Raw genomic sequence first — 15,335 nt, 5'->3', positions numbered from 1 at the left:
AATTTTACCCATGAAGGTCATGAGGTACAGGCCAGTTAAATAATGTGCCTGTGTTCACAGTTCATAAGTGGTGGAATAAGGCTTGGAACCAAGACAAGCTTGACTACTACAAAGTTGATGCTTCGGATCACCATGATATGCTGCCTCCTTCTGTATATGCTAGTCTTTTCAGCACTTAACCCAGAATCAAGTCTTTGTCTAGTAAATCAAACCCAGCTAGATAGAAATCACGGTGTGAAGAACTGAGTGCCTTTGTGTTCTGCAAGGGTCTTTGAGATCTAAGCCAGATCCCATTATTTCCTCAAGCTCTGGGTAGAAAGCAGAACTTGGAAGGTAACAGAGATAAAAGCTGGAGAAGTCTGACCCATAAGGCAGCCACACTCTTGTTTAGGGCATGTGAAGATTCACCACACCCTGGAGCAACCAGGAATTTTTATTTATTTATTTTAAAAAGCTACTACTGCTCCTTTAATAAGAAGCTTTGAGGCGTTTCCCGAGCTGGGGAAAATTAGGGTCCCGCCCCTTTAAATTGCTCCCTTTGGCTGTAAGTGCTTTGGGGCCCGCAAGTCGGGGATTAGGTCACCCAAGAACTATGAGCTGTCGCTTTAAATTGATGGGCGTCTGTGGAGTCAGGCCCTGGTAAGGGAGGGGGTCTGTCACAGGTAGAGGGAGCAAACGAGCTCCCTAGGTAACCCCCAGAAGTGAATGTGTCCCTTTAAGTGAGCTTCAGAACACAGTAAGTGGGGGACATAGAATCTTTTAATCGCTTAGTGTCTATCCTTAATTTATCTATCTAGACTCCCACCTCCCAATTCTCCTGGGGCTTCAGAGAATAAGCTGTCGGGGTAGCTTTGGTGTCTATGAGAGCATGAACACAGCGCGCGGAGCCTCCCGGAAAAGGACTGTCTTAAGTGTAAGGTGGCAGCAGCGCTAGGCGGCGACGCGGAGAGCTCTGAGGGGACACCAAGAGCGCGGCCCGATCCCTTTAAAGGCCTCTGAACCTCACCTCCCTACTTTGCCACCTCCCTACTTTGCCTCCTCCCTCCCTCTCCGCAGGCGGAGGGATCTGCAGCTCTTGGTGCTACAGCCTAGCTTGGGCAGGAGATGGGGTGGGGGCCGACCCGACCCGGCCCGGCGGGCTCAGAGAGCGAGGGGAGGGGCCGCGTCTCTGGGCCCGCCCCTGCCTAGGGCCCGCCCCCCGAGCTCCATGGGTTCCTCCCATTGGCATCTCGCCTGTCCATCACCACTTGTTTTCCCACCCCTCAAGCTAGGCTGAGCAGTGCCTACGTCGGCCTTGACTCCCGGGGGCTGGAGGAGTTACCTTTGGAGCCTGAAAGGAGGAAGGAAGCAAAATATCAACACAGCCGCGGCGGCTCGGGCGCTCGGCCCCGATCCTCCGCCTGCCCGCCGCACGCCTGCCCGCCCCCCACACCCACGACGGGGGCCCAGGTTCCCCGGCACCGCCCAGGGCCCGCGTGGACGCCGGCCTCATTTATTATTCCCCCGCCCGGAGCTGCGGCTTCCCGGTGTTGAAGATCCCCCGGACTAGAAGCGAGGGATACCTCTTCCCAGCCGTGACACTCCCCTTCCCCCAGCAGGGCCGGTGAGTAGAGAAAAATAATGCGCTTGTTGCTTTAAGAGGCCCCCTCCCCCACCCCTCCCTGGAGTTGAGGTGGAGGGTGGTCCAGACCGTCCCTTTGGAGGGGTGGGATAGGGTGGCCTCCTGGGCCGGGAGGAACTCGCGAAGCGGGCTGTGTTTTCATGTGCCGTTGGTGGGAGATTACATGGGGGACTGTTTGTGTTGGGAGTCGGCTGTGGGGGAACAAGTGGAGCGGTCTCTAGGGTCGGGGTGAGGACCCGCGGCTTGGGAGTTGCCGGACTGTTGGTGTCCGGGTGTTCCGATGGTCTCCAAGTGGTCTGGGAAGGGACGCCATCCTCAGAGGGGCCTCCGGTGACAGCCGGGAGCGACTGACATTTTAACAGCCGGCCCCCCTCCCTCTCCCTCTTCGCTCAGCCTGTTCCCTCCTCCTTGGACCGAAATGGTGCAGAAGGGGGCCTGGGAGGGCGGCGGGAGGGTGGGGGCGGGGGAGCCGCAGCTGTTTGGGAAGCGGGGGAGGGAGGGGGGCATGTTGTTCAGATGACACCCGGGTGGTGGGTTGGGGTGTGTGTGTGTGTGTGTGTCCGTGGCCCGGGTTTGCCGGTGCTTCTGGAGTTGGGACGCGGAGTCACCGCGGAGGTGGACACGCAGGATCCTTTTTTCGAATCTCCTACCCCGCTTCCGAGACCCCTGATCTAGTTTGTCAGCAGCCCCAGCTGGGGGACCCCCAGCCAGAAGTTTGCAGCTGTGTGACATCTGGGCAAGAGTTCTCCAATCCCTCTCTCCACCTATGGCGGGCTGAACTGAGCTCAGACTCGGGGGGGTCTGGGAGTGGGGTGGGGGCTTTGGGGGTCGGAGGGGCAAGGAGTCTAAGATACAGCTAGTTTTTTTTTCCATCCTATCAGGTTTGGGTCTTGCAGAGATGGGAGAAAAGGGCCTCCATTCCTCAGTGATTCAGACCGACCTCTCTAAAGACTCCTTTGAGGTCTCTTGTGAGAAGAAAGCTCCTAGGTGTAAGCAGCCTTGGAGCCACCAGCTAAGTTATCCCAGATTTGTCTTGAGTGGGAGGCTCTCTGTAAGTCCCCTTAAGTAGTGCATTGTTGATGGGTTAGGGGAGGGTACAGTGGGTGGATTCTGTGTCTCCTATTCTTTGCCCAACCCCCTCTTGAGGTTTCCTTATAGGCCCCGATTTTGAGGGTGGGGGAGAGTTGGAGGGTGGCTCCCCTTCCCCCTTCCCATGGCCCTTCCCTCCCCCTTCCCCATCCCTTCATTGGGTCTCCTAGGCAATTCAGGTGTCAGCCTTGACTATGGGAAATTTGCCATCTGGGGCAGTGACCTTGGGCTGCTCTGGCCTGGAGATAGGAGGGGAGCACAAGGTTGAGTGTTCTGAAGTTAGGGAGCTGTCTACCTCCCACTCCCCTCCGAACCCCCAACAGTGGCCAAGAACATCAAAAAGGCACATGTCAGTGTTCACAGATGTCCGCCCGCCTGTGGCTGAGGGTCACACCTGCTCCAGGTCTTAGTCTGGCTGCTCCAGCTCCCATGGCCTGCCTGGGAATGAGTTTCCTTCTGTGATTTCCCAGTGTTGGGCAGGAGGGGGGGTGGGATGGGGTGAGAGGACTGTGAAGGTGGCTGAGGACCTGTTTCTGTGAAGCTTATGTGTAGTTCTTTCCCCACTTGCCGGAGCATAGGTATTTGGACCTTTGGGTCTCAGTGATCATATCCCCATTGTTGTAACTCCCCTGCTCCCAACATACCGTGTGTGTGTGTGTGTGTGTGTGTGTGCGTGCACGCGCGCGCGCGCACACGTGCAAATATACGTTTTTAAGGGTGGGGGGTTCTGCTTTCTCTGGGGGAAAAGAGAAGCTTTCACTCATTCCCCTCTAGAGACCAGAAAGGTTGAGCATGTTATCTAAGATCACATAGCAAATCTGTGTCAGAACTTGAGTCCCACCCCCAGTTTTTCAGACACATCTTCCTGATAGGGAGAGACCATAGAAAGGAAGACACAATCCTTGTTTTTGGAGGCCCTGGTCCAAGGGGAGAAGCCAGACCCAGTCAGAGAGCATTATAACCCGTGTGTTGGGGGACGGGCATGGGAGGCTGGCCTGGAGCTTCTGTCTACTGTACCCAGTGCCTGGAACAGGGAGGTGGAAGACATGAAAGGATGGCAGGAGCTGCCCACTGTCCACTCACCTATGTACCTGCTGCCCTTGCACTGGCGGGGCCTGGGCTTCCCAGCTCTGTCCCTCTTGGCTACTGGATCTTCTCATCAGCTAGGAGATGTACTAGTCTTTCTGACTGTTGTTACATAATCTCTCCCCAGCAGGTTTTTCTTAAAAAAAAAAAGAAAGAAAGAAAAAGTCTTCCCTAGGTCTTTCTTGGGAGGTGAGATGGGAAGAGAAGGTGAAGGGTAGACTTCCAGGGAGACAAGTGGCAAGGTGGTTCGGAGAGGCCCCTGGCCCCTAAGGTGGATGGGGAAGAGGCTGTGGGTTTAGACCCTCATTGATTGTTATCTAGGCCCGCCCCCCCCAATCCTTCCCTGGGATGGTCTCTGCTGTGGGTGTCGCTGGCCCTCTGTTCATCCTGTCAACTTTCTCCTTCTGCCAGCTGGGCCCCCTTCCCTCTCTGGTTGGCACTGGGTCTGGAATCTCAGTGCTTATCTTGGTGCTGGCCTGGTGGTGGGGGGGTGGGCCCTGTGTCAAACACTTTGCCAACCACTTCTGTACCTCTGGGGACAACGAGAGTAGGGACAAATGGGTGGGTCTAGCATTTTCCTAGTTTTATTTGGAGCCAGGACCCTTGCTTCTCTCCCCCTTCAGTCCAGAGGGTGGTGGCCTTACTGGGGAAGATGAATCCATGAGGTGGGTAATAGTGGTACCCACCTATTGGCCACAAGTCAGAGCTGCTACTCATCTGGGTTCTGTCAGTGAGTATAAGGACCAGGTGTGGGCCTAGAACCCGTCATCGGGGGTTAGATTCTCAGTCTTGTGGCACTGGTGGCAGATTATCCCCACTTCTTGGGACTATGCTGGGACTCTAGACTTTCTGAGGCCAACTGGTTTGAGGCAGTTATCTCCCTTTTACAGGGAAGGAGGAGATGGTGGCGAGGCCAGCATAACCTCAGCATCACTGTAATCACTGGTGGCTTTTATGAGCCAGTCATGGGGTCGGAGTCCGGCCAACTGTCTGTCCCTCTGTTCCAGTTTGGTGACTTACTCATGGGGGGAGGGGGAGGTGTTAGGTCCTAGTAGCTCTGTTTTGGAAGCCGGACACCTTGCTCTGTTGTGGTTGATATTGCCCTGTCTGTCCATAATTGCAGCAGGCAGAATAGAGCTTAGACCTCAGGAAGAACTTCCCAGTGGAGCTAGTTGTTGGAGGGAGATGTCTCTAACTTGGCTTCAGAAAGAAGGGGATGTCAAAGCACTTTCTTCTTCAGTGGTTCTTGGTGGCTCTGCTGAAAGCCCTTGAACTTTGGCCTAGTGGGAATGGTGCAGTTTGGCTCCTGGAATATTTGTTTCACTTCTCTCCCCCTGCCTGGGGCTGAAAGTACTCTGAGGAGAGCTTGTCCTGGAGCTGTGGGATGGCTGGCCTGTGGACTAACAGGGGGACTGGGTGGCGGTCTGTGCAGATAGGTATGCCCAGATGCACGTGGAAGGTCCACAGCATTTAGTGGCACACGTGTATGAAGGTGTGCAGCAAATGCATGTGGGTGTGTGGGCACCCACGGAGCAGCTGCTGCCCTGTGGGGGAGTGGGGGGCAGGGATATTGAATGGCAAAGATGATTAAAGGATTGGAGACTGGGCATACAGTGGGGGGGAGGTGGGAGGCAAGGAGGTGAAGGTCATGCAGGAACTCCGAAGACACAAGGGCTGACTGGGTTATGAGGGATGGAGGTTAGACTACAAATGGGCAGACCTAGAACATGGCTTATGAGTTGCGGAGCCCTGGCTGACTTCCGTTACTGTCCCTTACATCTCCACCCTCCCCCATTTCTCTCTCTCTGTGGCCCTGGCTTAGCCTGCCCATGCGTCCTTGCATAAGGCAGCTTTCCAGGTGTATAGGAGTTTCGCCAACCATGCGGTGATCACAGCACCCGGGTGTTTGGTGGCTTGTCCCAGGTGTCTGCTGCCCTTCCCATTCACCCTGACGAGCCCTGTCCACCCTGAGGTGTCGGGGTTGCACCTGAGCCCTCGGGCATTTGGGGGCAGATCCCTGGCTTGGGTATTCTCCAAGGCCCTTCACATCTGATTTTTCCTTTTCCTGGAGCTGTGGCCACAACCTCCCCTTCTTGGGAGCCCAGCCTTGCTTCTGGCCAGGCATGGAGGCAGGGAGATGCAGGCATTGACTGCACAGAACCCTGATAGTCTGGAAGGAGGGGGAGGGGCGTTGTCCCTGCTGTCTGATCTTCTCTCCCTTCTGCTCTATCTAGGCTGGGAGGGGAGGGACTTGTCCAGCGCTCTGGCCTGTTGCTGGCCACACCCAGGCGGGACCATATTTACTCATTTAAACTCACCCTCCTAGGAGGCTTTGGGCTGTAGCCTGGTCACCGACCTTGGCTTGGTGCCTCTGGCTGGGTGCTCTGGCCGCTATCCTAGGAGTTTGGCAGACCAGGGAAGCATATAGAGAAGGAGTGTTTTTTTGCCCCCGGTCAGGAGAGCTTTACCCCACTCCCCCTATTTTCCAATGTACTTTGGAGACCAAAAAACTAAAACTTTTGAGGTCCCTGGGGACTGGAGGAAGGAAACTTCCATTTGTTGTGTGCCAAGCTCTGTACTGGGCATGGAAACATATGAAGACTTGTTTATTTTTCTCCACAATTGTTTTTTATAGCTGGGGAGACTGCAGCAGAGGTTTCAGTGACTTGCTCAAGCTTTCCCAGTGAGGAGGAGTTGTGGGCTTTTGTCTGAGGTTAAGGAAAGGGTCCTGTCCTGTAGGGGACAGTGGAGCCTGTGGCCCAGGGAGACCCTGAAGAAGGAGGAGGCTATGGTGAAGGGAAAATGGGCCTGGTAGGATTCCCTGGCACAGGGCAGAGGATTCAAGTTTGGCGGCAAGTGGAGAAGAGGTGCTTTGTTTCCCTGAGAAGGTATTGTCTTCTTGTGGAGTGCCACAGGAGAGAGGCCCAGAGCAGGGCTATGGAAGGAGAAATGAATGACACACAGAGACCCCTCCTGGGGACGCGTTAGTATCCCCTTGAGTTGCCACATGAGATGGATTGAGGAAAGAGGCTAGAGCCAGAAGACTCGAACCACCAGAGGCCTGGGCTTGTGTGAAGACAGCCAGCATGGTGGACAGGAGCCTCCCAGACTCGGAGGTTCTGGGAATCTGCCCTGCAGGGAATGTGCGATAATCCTAGGTGGAGGGAGACCCTGCCCACTCTTGGTCCAGGACAGGCAGGGGGCATGGTGCTCAGCAGTCAGCCAGCCCACCTCTGTCACTTATTCTTGGTGACTCTGGGCAGGTCCCTGCCCAACTCCGGGTTCGTTTTCATTTCTGTGGAAGAGATACCTCACCTGGGAAGGAAACGAGGTTCAGTGGGAAAACAGTGTGGAACTCAGCACAGAGTGGGTGCTTAGAACATGGGTGTGTCTTTTCTTCTAGACATCTGGTTTAATCTGGCCCAGGGCTTGCTGGCTAAGGCCCCCACCCAGAAGGTGGAGTGGGGGCAGGTGGACTTGGTGTGTGTTAGGGAGGAGAGGAGGCCCTGAGGGGACCTCCAGGCCTAGGGCTTAGTGTAACCCTGGGATGGGCTTGGGAAGCTGAGCTCAGCCCTGCACTCCCCAGCCAGTTGTCTGCTGGTCTCAGAACCCCTCCACACTTTGTCCCATGAGCTTACCAAATCTCTCCAGCTTCATGTTCTTGATTTCCCTGCTCCCTCCCCACCAGCAAATAAGGGGGGTTGAAGGTTGGGAGAACAAGAAATGAGACAGCTCAATCCAAACCTCGAAGAAAAACCTCTGGGGGATGTGGAGTGGAGAGGAAGGGTCTGTCTCTTTTTCATGGAGTCTTCCCACTCCAGTTGGTCAAGTAACTTGGAGGCATGGGGATGGAGCCAAAGACCTTGCACCTCAAGTTTTTTCCTTTAAAGCGTGCATATGTTATGTGTTTGGTGAGGGATAATGGTGGGGGGTAGACCAGGAGAAAGGGCTTATCTTGAAAAGGTGCTTCAGGCTTCCCACTCACGTCTCTCTTGACCTCTGATCCCCTTTCCTCCAGGCCCCACAGCTGCCAGCCTCTCTGCTGACTCCCCTATGCATCCCCCGAGGCAGGCCCAGGAGGCCCCTGCTGACTGGGTGGGAACAGGTGTCCAGGACGGCTGCTCCCTCTTGTCTTGCCCACCTGTCAGTCCAGTGGGTGGGAAGCTGATGGGGAGGGGAGGGGAGGAACCTCTTGGCCCCCTCACCTGCTCCCTGGGTGGGGCCTGGTTATAAAGTGTAGCAGGATTGAGAGTAGACCACAGGCAGGACTTTCCACTCAGAGGAAGGATAGCTCCAGATCCCATAATGGCAGAGAAAGCGTGGTAGGCAGAGGTCGTTGCTGACAGAAACCAGAGGGGTCTTTGCACAGTGTCTTCATGAAAAGGTGAGAGGCTGGGTATTGGTGAGGAGCACAAATTGAATCTGGGGGCAAGTATTTGCATAGCTGTGTGCAGATCCCCTTCCCCCCACCCCTGCCCGCCCAGGGCCCCCTCCATCTGGCTGGGCATCTTAGCCTCACCTGGCACCTTTCCTGAAAGCAGCAAGCTAATCCTGTAAGAGCTGCCTGGTTGGCCTTCTCAGCAGCCCATGAAGCTGCCTGCCTGCCCTCCCCTGCCAGGGGCTTAGAGGACTGTCCTTCTGAGTCAGGAGGAGACACAGCTGCCCTCCTGAGTGGCCCCTTTAAATCCTCCGTGGCTTCCCAGGGTCATGATGTCTCTACTGGGATTTGCTTTCCCTGATTGGATTGGCCTTTTTCGGACCCCCTGTCTGTAATTGTGGGTGGGCATATCACACTCTGATCCTCCACCTTGCCTTTCATCAGAACTGGTGCAGTCTAGTCCAAGGGCCCAAGCCTCAGGCCCCCTCCCCATTCTCCTTGCTCTCGCTGTCCCAGTAGTCAGGGCCCAACTCCCTTCATCTACTTCAGCCAGAGGAGCCTTGCCCTTGTTCTGTGGGTGGGAAGAAAGGATCTTGCTGCTTTAAACAGGGGGACAAACCAGTGCCCTGGAAGAGAGTGCTCCTGTGAGACTGCCTGCTGCCTGCTTTTCTCCACATTTCTCTCTTTAGCCTGCTCTTCCTGTGGCCAGGAGCCCACACTCCATTGTTAACCCTACCCTCATTTCCAAGGGAAGTCCCTCCTCTGATCTACCCATCAGCCCACCCGCTACAATGGCAGGTAGCCCAGACCCGGCACTGGTGTCATGATGCTCACCCCAACGGCTCTCAGGCTGACCCGCCCCCAAGGCCCCAGCTGCCACTTTCACTTCTGTCTCCTGAGACCCCAGAGGGAAGTTGGGTGGGGAGGTGGAAGGTGACACACTAACCGTCCCAACCGCCCCCACCTCTCCTCGGCTGAGGCTTGGGATGGCCTGGGTCCTGTCTGCCACTCTCATCTAGGTGACTGAAATGGGCCTAGGTTGCAGTGCACGGGTTGGCTACAGTTAGAGGGATGGTGGTTAGATAGCAGGAAGGACCTCCCAGGGTTAGAGACCACTGCTGGGCGTTCATTGTTGTAGAGGGTGTGGCTGAAAGTGTACATGCTATCACTGGACAAGCAGAGGCCAGTTTGTCTGACCTCTTCCAGTTCCCATTGCTTGGAGTGTAATGCCAGAACCTCCATGCCCTCCAGTGTTACTAGCTGTCCCTGCATGGTTGGGTGGTTTCTAACAAAGCAAATTTGAGTCCTGGAGACTATTTTGAGGGCAAAACTCCACCCTGGGAAGTCCTCTCTGTAGTCTTGCATCTCTCTTGCTTGCTCTACTAGGCCGTTTCCTCTTATATGGCACTCTCGGGAGTGGGTTTTAAAAACAGGGATAGAGGTAGTTTACCACCCACCTCATCCTTCTGCTGCCCAGCCTCTGCACCAAAGAGGGGAATGGAGACTTTTTACTGGGAAGCCACAAGGCAGTTGTGGAGCCAGCACCCTTCACCCTGTGAATTTTATCCAATTCCTTTTAAGTACATCTCCCTCAACCCCCATCTCTACCTGGACAGAGACCTGGACAAGGGTGGAGGGCCCAGCTGCTTGAGAGCTCCAGACGGTACAGGGAAGGGTGGTTACTGATCATCCATGAATGCTTTGGGGAGGAGAAAGATGGGACTGGAGGCTTGAGGTACCAAGAACTCCAACTGGAGTTCCCCAAGTGCCTTAGTTTTGCTGGCTGGCCCAGGTCCTGGATTGAAAAGTTGGGCCTGGTGGAGTAAGGTCAGAGACACTATGCAAATCCTCATGCAAATGAGAGGTAGTGAGTCATTACCCGATTGGCCTGCTGGGGTGGAGCATGAAGCAAGGCTCAGGCTTGGGTTCCAGAACTGGCTTCACTAACAACCATGACGCTAACCGTGGGCCAGTCACTGTTCAGTAACCAGAAGCAGGACCCAAGCCCTGGGTCTGATCGGCCTTCCGGGTGTGTGGGGGGTGGGGATGCCTGAAGCTGCCCCCAGGGCCTTGTGTGCCCCACTTGGCACCTGACCTGGCTGACCATAAGCCTCTGTGAGCCCTTGGCCATCTGTTGTGGGGGTTACTGTTCAGAAAGCACCTCTCTCTTCAGCCCCCTCCCCACTCTCTTCTGGCCCCCACATTGCCTTCACTCTTAAAGTAGAGGACAGTGGACACAGCCAGGTCATCTTGGCCGTAACCTCTCCATGGAATCACACAGTCCTGACCTTTTTTCTTTTTGGGCTTCTCTGAAGAGCACAGGAACTGAATGTTCAGGCTGGAAGGGCACTTGAGTACCTAGTCCACTTTACACATCTGTTACTGGCCAGCGGGTGAAACCTGGAAGGAGCAGTGACTAATTCAGGGTCACACAGTGACTTAGGGCCAAAGCAGGGACTAGACTTAGGTCTCCAGAATCCTTGCCCTGAGCCCCCATATTTCCCTGGGATGCCACCCACCCCTTTTCTATTAGAATTCAATCTCCTCTTGCTCCCAAATTCTTCCTGAGGTCAGACTGGGTGGCTCCAGGAACTTGCAGGGGTTTGGAGAGGTCAGCCTAGGAGTCAGCCCAGAAGCCACCAACGGAAGGCCAGAGCCGGGGTGGGAGGTGCTGGAGTCTGGGAGGGTGGGCTGGCTGCTGCCTCTGTCAGGAGACAGAACAGCCTCACAGCTGCTGCAGGAAGGATGAGAGCTAGACTACAGGAAGGACAAGCTGGGGTGGGGAAGCCGTGGAGGAGGCTCAGGAGACAGACCCTCACTGGAGACACATCTCCTGGGCAGAGAACAGGATGACCCCATCCCAGGAGATGTGCCAAGGAGAAGAGGGTGGGAAGCCTAGGGTGGGGCGAGAGAGTTGTCCAGCGGAAGCTGGAGGGAGGGCTTTTTCAGCCTGGCTCCCACACTGGGCGCTCCTTTTGGCAAGTCAATTCCTGTCCCTTAAGCTGAGGCTGTAAAGCCCTGCCTCCTCCTGCATTCCTAGGGTGCCTGAGACCTGAGACCACCCCTGCCCCAGGTCCAGCTTTCCTGGACTGGTCCTTCCCCCTCCCCCTTAGCCCACAGCCCGCCCCCAGGTCCCTTGTGGGTGAGTTAAAATTAGCTCAGTGCCCAGGCTAAAAATAGCCCCTGCCCAACCCTGAGGCTGCTGGGCTGGGGGAGGGGAGTCCCTGAGGAAGGGGAAAATAGTGGGAACCAGGGGTTTGGGTTGTGAGCCTGCCAGACAGAACTCTGAAGGCAGGAGGAGGATGGGGGTGGGGCCCACCTGTGCCTTTGAGAGCCAACTGTAGAACTCTGGGGTGAATGCAGGGAGACTGCCACGTGGGGAGGGATGAGGGAGACTGGGAGAATGGAGACACTGAGCAGTGGGTGGGGAACTAGCCGGGGATGGTAAGAATGGAGCTGGGGGGAGGCGCATTGCCTTTGCTCAGACTTGGGAGAGGTAGTGCCCCCCACTTCAGAACCCAGTGTTTGTGAAGGAAGGGTTCCCCATCCAGGGCCCCATCTCCTGGTGTTTGGGGCTGTCACTGGGTTCATCTTCCTCCCATCTTCCAGAGCTCCTCATCCAGTGCCTCTGGTTCCAGGGAGGTGGTCCCAGGGCTGCAGTTCAGAGAGTGACTGAGCTGTGGTGGGAATGGAGGCAGTACCTGGGGGTACTGAGAGTGCCCTTGGGCCTGTGCTTACCTCTGCCCACTCTCAGGGCCTGCCTGCCTTCAAGGTTGGGCATAATCCAGAGCCTCAATGGCAGAAATGACCCTTCCAGCAGGGGAGGAGGAACCTGGCTTAGGCAGGCCCCCAAGTACCCCCTTGCCACCTTCCCTTTCCCTGCTCTCGCTCAAGGGGGACCTGCCCTTCTCTTGTCTGTCTCTTGGCCAGAGTGCAAGTTCTCAGGGCAGGGATGACGTCCTGTTGAATTATGCCCACGCATCAGGCCTGGCATCAGGGTCCCGTGTCTGTTCTCCACCGTGTCTGTTCTCCACCTATCTCTGTCCCTTCCCCTCTGTCTGCCCCTGCCCCTCCCCTCCATGCTCTCCTTGTCTGCCTCTGCACCATGCTCAGCCTTCTTTTTGGCTTCTTTACCTCTTCTCTTTCTCCTTTCCTGTGTCTGTGTGTCTGTCCCCCTCTGTGTCTGCCTCACCCACGCCTCCTCCCTCATTAGCGAGCAGGCTGCTTGAGGCCGCCTGACTGTGGGGGTGACAGGTGGATTGGATTGTCACCCCCTCCCCCAGCTCCTGCTGCTTATTTCATGCCCTGCAGCCCAGCCACAGGGAAGGGGCGGGAGGAGGGATGACAGCTGTCTCCAGCGCCTCCTACCTTCCCCTCCAGTCCACAGCCTGCCGCCCGGAGCAGCCTGGGAGGGAGGGATAAAAGGTTCACTTAATGAGAGCTGCCTTTCTCACCGTGTGGAAGAGCGGGGTTGAAGCCATTGCTCTGTGATGGGGGCTGCTCACTCGGCCTCGCTGGGCATCTGCCCCATATGACCTGCGCTGGTGTGGCAGCTCTGAAAGCAGGCGCCTTGTGGTTCCTCTGAGTCTGTGGAACAGAGGACAGATATGGGTGGAAAGGTATGGGGGAGGGGAGGCAGGTACTCCCCTGACACTGGCCATTGGAAGGCACTTCTGTGGCTCCCCAGGAAAGGCAGTGCTGCTGCAACTGAGTTCCAGGAGAAGCTCTGACCGCTCCCCGCCCCCATTGGCCCCAGGCCACTCTCACACAGGAACTGAGATAGCATCATTCTGAAACCCCAAGAATGGTTTGAATATTGCTCAGGTACCAGGAGGTGTTACATTGGGGGAGGCTGAGGCCTACTACTTCTGCCATGCCCCCTCCAAACCCAGACCCCTTTTAGGGTACATTTTGCATACTATCTGCACCTCATTTGCATGTTCATATAACCCACATGTTCCTATTGGGTCTGGTAGTACAGCTTGGGAAAATGGCTGTCCATGGGATCCTTCTGGATCTCCCACGTCTCTGGTCCTCTCAGCCCCTCCTCGTCCAAATGTTGTCAGATGAGCCTCCCACCCTTCGTCCTCTCTGCTCTCCATTTGCAAAGGCTTCTCTGCTGCCCAGCTGCCATCTTCCCTCCCTCTTTGCTCCTCTGTCTCCACTGGGAAAGCCTTACCTCTCCCTGCCCCACTGCCCACCCCAGGCAGGAGCTGCTCCATCCTCTCCTGCCCACACTGCCCCACTGGGCGAATCAGAAGCAGTCAGAGACTTCCAGGGAGTATTTTTGTTGACATGGATGCTGCCAACTGAAGGGGTTATAGTTGTGGCCTGAGGTCAGGATTGGGCAGGCCCCAGGACCATCAGCGTGAAGGCCATCCTGGCTAACTGCACCCCCCATCCCCCCATCTCCATGGCAGTCCTAAGCCCTTCCAAGCCTTGTACACCAGGAGAAGTAGCCAAAAGCCAGTTCATCTGGGAGGGCTTCCTAGAGGAGGGAGCAGGTGGGAAAGAAGAGGAATGGGGCCAAGGCAGACTAGGGAGAAAAGGCTCACATCTGGAGAACAGATGCCAAGGCCTCTGGCTCCTGACAGTTGGTTAGGTAATTAGGCAGAGTGCTAATAAAAAAGAAGGTCCAGGTGCTCATTAAAATCTCCCTAATTGGGTAGGAGGAAAACTTGGACAGGATAGGCCCCTGTACCTCAGATAGCATCACTTTAGGGTCCTTTGTGCCCATCCAGGCCCCAGCCACCCCTTCTTCCAAAGTCAGAGGTGAGTTCGTGGTTTTGCCCCAGGGCTTTCTAAGACTGCAGTAATGTAGAATGGAGAGCAAAGAAGAAAGAGATTGGTATAGACTGAGCCTGTTTTATGGGAGGGCTCCTGGTTAGATAGGAGAAAGGACTGCCTAAGGCAGGGGCATCTCCTCCTCTGGCAGTGTTGGCAGAAAGATAGGAGGGCAGTGGAGAAGGGGCTATGAATAGAACATGGAATTATAAAAAGTGCGTTCGGCTACTCTGGCAGGGACTGGGGGTAGATGATGCCCTGATTTCCCTGTCAGAGTCTGTTGGATGGGTCTCTCTGGCTTCCCTGTCTTTTCAGCCCTGATCCCTCTCACATCCCAGCTCCCCCAGCATGAGGCGGGGGTGGGGGGGGCGGTATAGGAGATCAGCCAGGGAGCTGGTTGCCAGGCGACAGTTGCCTAAGCAACCCCATCCTCTCCATCTCCATGTGCTCAGGGCTGCTCCTTAGAAGACTTGAGAGTCTCATCCTCTGTACCAGCCAACCCAAGGGTGGAGAAGGTTGAGGGCAGAGGTGGTTGGAAGGTAGATGGTTTCCAACTGGACAAGCTTCAGGCACAGCTGGCAGAGGAAGTGTTCTGTTTCTACAGAGGACGGAGAGAGGAGCTGGTCCTGCAGCAGGGCTGATTGAAGGACCGCAGGGACTTCTCACAGGGTCACAAAGATGAAATAGTCCTGTCCTCCTTTTAAGATATTTCCTGAGCTCCTCCTTCCAGGGGATGGAGTGGTGAAAAAGACGGATGTTGTTCCTGCCCTCACAGAGCTTTAGTCTCACAGGGGAGCCAGGCATGAAATAGAAGCGCAGAATTGTGAGGATCTGCAGCCATGACAAGTGCTAGAAAGAAGAGAACGAGACACCCTGAGAGCAGATAATTGGTGGAACCAGAGGAGTGGGGTTGGCGTGCAGGAATGACTTTTCTGAGGGTCACATGAGCTGAGATTGTTCTCTCCTGACTTGGAGGAAGACAGATTATTGGCCACAAGTTGACAGAGGTTGCATCTCATCAGGAATGTGCTTGTGAACAAAGCGTGGTGAGGCGGAGATAGTAAAGTGGGAGAGGGAGGGCGTGTGGAGGCTATAAGCCAGAGGGGTTCTGTGTTGACCGCATTTACTAGTCTGGATTGGGGTCTCCAAGGCAGACCAGAGAATCCTGTTTAGGAAGCCCTCTTCTTAACCCCACCCTGCACCTTTGGTGTGCCCTCCCCACCTCTCCCGCCGAACTCTAGAAAAATACCGCCTATGGATTGCACCAGGAGGCAGGGGAGCTGAAATCTTTGTGCTGGAGCCTTTGTAGTGGGGGTTGGCAGAATTGGGTTTACAGGCAAGGAATGCAGGGGATGGGCGGTTCTGGGCCCAGGTATC

General features: G+C 55.7%; 1 protein-coding gene across 5 annotated transcripts in view; it reads left to right on the top strand.

Moving 5' to 3' along the window:
* Window positions 1-625: 625 nt before the first annotated feature.
* The window catches only part of MEF2D (myocyte enhancer factor 2D), a 35,053-nt gene continuing 20,343 nt past the window's right edge, over window positions 626-15,335 (top strand). The window contains exons 1-2 of one of the 5 annotated variants that reach the window (XM_036015415.1): window positions 626-736; window positions 1,268-1,603. The gene's annotated coding sequence lies outside the window, so the exon portion shown is untranslated. Of the gene's footprint in view, window positions 737-1,198; window positions 1,604-15,335 lie in introns of those variants that run through there. The other 4 variants (XM_036015416.1, XM_036015418.1, XM_028502485.2 and 1 more) reach the window with 4 other exon arrangements.

The sequence above is a fragment of the Phyllostomus discolor genome, chromosome 14 (genome assembly GCF_004126475.2).
Source record: "Phyllostomus discolor isolate MPI-MPIP mPhyDis1 chromosome 14, mPhyDis1.pri.v3, whole genome shotgun sequence".
NCBI lineage: Eukaryota > Metazoa > Chordata > Mammalia > Chiroptera > Phyllostomidae > Phyllostomus > Phyllostomus discolor.
Note: the sequence above shows the minus strand (reverse complement) of the source record. Positions and strands in the feature narration are given on the sequence as shown.